This window comes from Zea mays, chromosome 8 (genome assembly GCF_902167145.1).
Source record: "Zea mays cultivar B73 chromosome 8, Zm-B73-REFERENCE-NAM-5.0, whole genome shotgun sequence".
Lineage (NCBI taxonomy): Eukaryota > Viridiplantae > Streptophyta > Magnoliopsida > Poales > Poaceae > Zea > Zea mays.
The window spans coordinates 180671390-180676937 of record NC_050103.1 but is presented as its reverse complement, the minus strand read 5'-3'; the positions used below and the strand labels follow the sequence as shown (position 1 = coordinate 180676937).

Here is a 5548-nt window from a genome sequence, read left to right as displayed (position 1 = left end):
ACCACAATTTCACAAGGAATTTCTATTTTCCCATGGGAAAATAAACTAATTTCCCTTAGGAAAATAGAAATCCCTTGGGAAATTGTGGTTTCCAAACTACTCCTTAATAATTAACTAGGTGTATACCCGTGCGTTGCTACGGAGTTAACATATTATCATACTCTCAATTTCCTGTTAATGGTTTTCAAGCTCTCCAGTTTTTTTAAGGGAAAAAGAGAGATGGATGAGCAATCTCAAATATGCTAAAACCAAAATTCAGATTTTGCTTAGTGGACAGTTTCAGGAACTGAAGTCAAACTAATCTTCAGCTCAAATTATAAAGCTATGTATAAAACAGGGAATGTGCAATATATATTTCTATGATTGGGCTGAAAAATATTGTTGGATTAAACAAAATCACACGAGTTATAAAAAGAAATTTTGAAGAAAAAAACCTAGTTGAGTAAATTGCTACTGTATATCCACTTAGGAAATTATCGATGCAATGGCAGTGAGTAATCCTATGTGCATATCTCTACTAACCAGCCCACGCCAGCCCCTCCACCGCGATTCACCGCTCGCCCGCCCGCGGATCCAGCACTTCCTTCAACCTTGGCTGTGGCAGCGGATCCCTTTTCAGCTGAAGCACCCTCAATTTTTGGGGTTGTCCACTGTTCTCAGTATTCTTCAACTGGACGGCCTTGGCAAATGCATCTGATATGTCGGCCACAACATCTTGAGCCTTGATATCCACCAGTTTCTGGGTATCGGTGCTGGCAGCATGCTGTTGACGTCTGTTCTCCTGCAAGGCTTTCTCCCGATGCTCATAGAAGTCGAAATCTTCGACAATTGTTGTCTCAGCCTCATGGCTCTTGAAGATTGTTAGCATCTGGAGGCCCTGTTCGAGCTTCACCTGTATGCTAAGAGTTAGTGAATTTATTCAGAAATGCCATTGATACTGGCTGATTAAACATTTAGCAAAAACTAAGCAAATTTTACCTCCTGGGTGTCCCTGCTATTTGTGACAGGCTTATTGTCATTTTTCTCAAGAATGATGTGCCGCAGAAGTACTGCCGCCAAATATAAACCACTCTTGAACCCCATAACAAGCAATCAAATGTAGTAAATAGTAAACACATGCATGCCCAGAACCCAATTGTCTGACAGCATACCATTCCATAAGCCAGTGGTAGACTCCCTTAACCAAACAACCCAGGAGCATTATTTGGCTGTGTCAGTGCTGCAAAAGGTCAAAACAAAGTCAAGCATGGCTTTAAGCACTACTCCCTCCGTCCGTTTTTATTTGACGTCTGCCAGCACAAAGTTGAACTATATGGCGTCAAATAAATAAAAACAGAGGTAGTACATTATAACACATATTGTTTGCAGTCATAAAAATTTTGCAAACAGGAAAAGTAGAAACTTTAGAAGAGAAACACTACCTCTGTCAAATGAGCTGAATGGTTGATGATACCCTGGTGTGGGTGAATATAGAAGGCCATCAGAGTATTTTTCAGTAAGCTTGTGCGGTATGTTTCAGTCCTATGGTAGTTATATTTTGCACCAAACCATTTCACTATTTTTCTTTGCTGCATGATATGACTCCCACTCTCTTCGGTCTTTGCTAATTGTTTGACCCAAAAGTGAAAACAGAAAACCTACAATTATTAGTGTATATCAAGTTGCGCAATATAGATGGTATTAATTGGTCCAGATAGCTTATTGAAACTCAAATTGCAGGGCTATTTCATGGTAAAATAAGTTTGTTTCAACATTGTCTTTACATATAAGGGACAATGCCTCTGTTTAGATTTTATCAAACCTTAGAAGTCATAGTCTAACTTACAAAACTATAAGCGCCTTCATAGGGCCAATCACTGATGGAATTGAGAAGAGAACTTTTTCCTTTTGCAATGACCTGGTACAGAGAGTTTACATAAACAGTTTGGGAGGTGTCTTGACATATTTCCAACATTATGTAGCAAACCACCATTATCATTATTATAATTTATTTTCTATGGAATAATATGAAGAACCAGCTGTGTATAAAGCCAAGCTTGTCCTATCGTTCGAGGAACAAAATACACGTGCATACCAAAATAACAAATATGAACTGATGGTTTGTAATTAATGTGACGAACATATATAGGGTTTTGAAAATACTACATGAAGACCACTTGATGCTATAGCAAAGAAAATGAGCCAGAGTGCATTCATAAATCTAGCAAAATTTGAAGAGCTTTACCTTGAACCAGAAGGCCAATTCAAGACGCCTCCTGTGTCCGGTCCTGAATGGTTTATCAGTTGTTTGACTACAACACAAATCTTCAGTACATGAGAAATTTAACTTGTACCACAAAAAAAATTCACTGTCAGTTGTAGTGATGCTCAGCAATACAAAACCAGAACCCGATAATATTTTCTTTCTTGCCTAAATCTGAATTGATTTTAAACCTTAGAAATTTCATGTGTGGTACTGGAAGCAGCTAACAACAAATGACTACCGCGCCAATTATTAAGTCTGGCACACAGATCATCTCTGAACTAAAAGCAAAGACTACTAAGACCAAAACCTCGCCACAAACTTTAGGAGCAAACAACGCTCTATTAGCTCCTTCGCCACAGAACTCGTCGCCTCGATTGGAGCATTTATTTTGGTCCCAAATAAAAACATAGCGTGAATAAAGAGGTCAGGTACCTTGAGGTTGCCACAGCAGGCGTAGGGGGCCTCCATGCAGGTGTCCCAGTCCTCCTCCTGGCAAATCCTGCACTCCATCACCTTCGTCGCCGAGCCGCTGCCTAGCCCGCGATGGCAGTACTCGACGTCCACCGTCTCTTGACGCAAATCGACCATCTGCTTCCCACCGCCGATCGCCGCCTCCAGCGTCGACTCTGTCAGCAGCCGGTCCACGATCAACGCGAGATGGTCGCCCATCAGTCCTGCGAGCACGTGATCCATGGTTTAGTTCACGGAAACAATGCCACCATCCTCGCGAATTGCAGACACTTGATGCAGAAAAGTAATCAAACGCAATCACAACTGACAGATTGAAATTGTGTTTGAAACATAGGTAAGAGTAACCAGATGCAGAAAACCATAATTCTTGGTCAGGTCTCAGCAAGAGAAGTTAAATAGATTCTAAAATTGACTCATAATTTTTTATCATTGTATTCTTGAGAAGTTAAATAGATTCTAAAATTGAGGCAACTATAGAGAGATTAGCTATAAGGATTATTTCAATCACAATCTCACATGCTGCATACAGAGAAACAAACTATTTTGACTTCCAAACCAGAATAAAGGGTAAGGTAGCTTATCTTACAAACTTGTACTGCTTGCATTTCTTCTGACTCTGTTACTGTCAGATGCGTGTGTTAGTCAATTCCAGAAAACACTCGGTGGACATTGCATCATCCTTTTGTCTATATGCCATGGACAAATATTGTGAATCAGAGAGAGCATGTTAGTAAGATCCTATATGTTGTTGGACTTACAGAAATATGTTATTTCACTCTGCTACATGTATAATGATAAACTTGAAATGCATACCCATACAAAGTAAGGACCAAAATACATCATATAACATCTTCTAATGCTACAGGTTTAAATCTACTGTCAACTTCTTGTGTTCTTCAAGCATGCGACACATACTATTGCAACAGGGAATTACAACTACCAACTTTCAATTCACTGTAAAAATAAATCCTTTTACACCAAGGTAAAGGTCTCAAGGTCCAAGTATGAGGGCAGCGCAAATAAACTACATAAACTATCTAGAGAGAGATTCTAAGGGGGCGATGAGCCCATCCCTAAAATCGAATGACCAAACACCAAGTTGCAATTTCGAACAAAGATAAGAGGAAGCTAAATACGGGATACAAAGAAATGCATTGGGTTCTAATACCTTTGCGACAACAAGTTGCAATTTCATGTCCATCCTCGGCCTTCAGTGCCCACCTTAGGTCGCCTTCCTGCTTGTCCTCTTCCACATGTCCCCCAACCTTCTACACGTGCCCCTGCAACTGTTGTTGTTGCTCTGCGGTGAGGAAGGAGACAGAAACAAAGATGCAAGTAGCACCCACTACTGCAAGGAGTGAGGCGAAAGCAAGCAGCCTAGCAATCGAAGTCAACCGGAATCAAACACGCGTGATTCGCCCACCGTTTGAAACGAATCACAAACACATGTAAAAGCCTTAGAAGATTCATTTTCGGAATAGCTGGTCGTTACCTTCGATTAGCTCGTCGTGACCACAAAGTGGTGCCCACCTTAGGTCGCCTTCCTGCTTGTCCTCTTCCACCTGTCCCCCAACCTTCTACACGTGCCCCTGCAACTGTTGTTGTTGCTATGCGGCGAGGAAGGAGACAGAAACAAAGATGCAAGTAGCACCCACTGCTGCAAGGAGTGAGGCGAAAGCAAGCAGCCTAGCAATCGAAGTCAACCGGAATCAAACACGCGTGATTCGCCCACCGTTTGAAACGAATCACAAACACATGTAAAAGCCTTAGAAGATTCATTTTCGGAATAGCTGGTCGTTACCTTCGATTAGCTCGTCGTGACCACAAAGTGGGCCCGCAGCTTTGGCTCCTGCGCCCCAGCTAGGATCTTGCCCACGAAGAGCTTGCGGCTCTCGCCGGCCTCCTCCTCGCCCCCGCCACCACCATTGCCGACGAACAGAGAAACCGTGAGCGCTAGGGTTTGGCGGGGAAGGGGAGCGAGAGGGGTTTTGTTGGTGCCTTGGTGGTGACTGTCACGAATAGAGAGAGAGAGAGATAGAGTGAGCGCTAGGGTTTGGGGGAGGGGGTAGCGAGAGGGGTTTTGGTGGCGGTGTGGGGGCAGCCGTGGAGGTGTTCATGTGCCGATGGGATCCGGGCATCGCGAGCGGGATGAGAGGATAACGACTGGCTTGACATCGCGAGCGGCGCCGGCGCGGGATGGAGGTTTTTCGTCACCGAGCTTACCAGGGGAGCGCGGCGCGAGAAGCGAATCCATGGACAGAGCGGCAGTGGACGACGTGCGGAGGAAGCGTGGGGGAGGCGGGGGAGACGGGCGTAGCGGGGGATTCGCGGCGTGGGGGGCGAGCGTGATCCGAGGGCGTGAGCGGATTTGCGACGTGGGGGGCGAGGGGAATCGCGGCGGCGGGGGGCGAGGGGAATCTCGCGGCGGGGGGTGAGGGGGATCGCGGCGACGGGGGCAGTCAACGTGCGCGGATCGTGCGCGTGATCCGCGGACGTTAGAGAATCGCGGCGGGGGCGGGCAGGAGGGGATGAGGCGGGGGCAGTCTACACTGCCCCCTTAATAGTTAGTAGAGATTTTTATAGAAAAAATCATCGGGTTCCTACAGGAACGAGGATGGCCCAGTCCACGTTAATCTATTGGGGGAGAATTTTTTCCTGTTTATATTCCCTCGAGGGAAAAAACTTTTCCATTCCTAACTTTTTTGCTAGTTTTGGAACTCTATTTTCTTAAGAAAAAATAAATTAATTTATTTTAGGAAAATGAAAATCTCATTAAAAATGATGTTTTCAAACTGATATTAATGGAAAAATACTCCGTGAAGAATTGAGGAT

General features: G+C 44.2%; 1 pseudogene; it reads right to left on the bottom strand.

Annotated features, from left to right (window-relative positions):
• Positions 1-500: 500 nt before the first annotated feature.
• LOC103637580 (YTH domain-containing protein ECT3-like) lies at positions 501-1083 on the bottom strand (annotated as a pseudogene).
• Positions 1084-5548: the final 4465 nt, after the last annotated feature.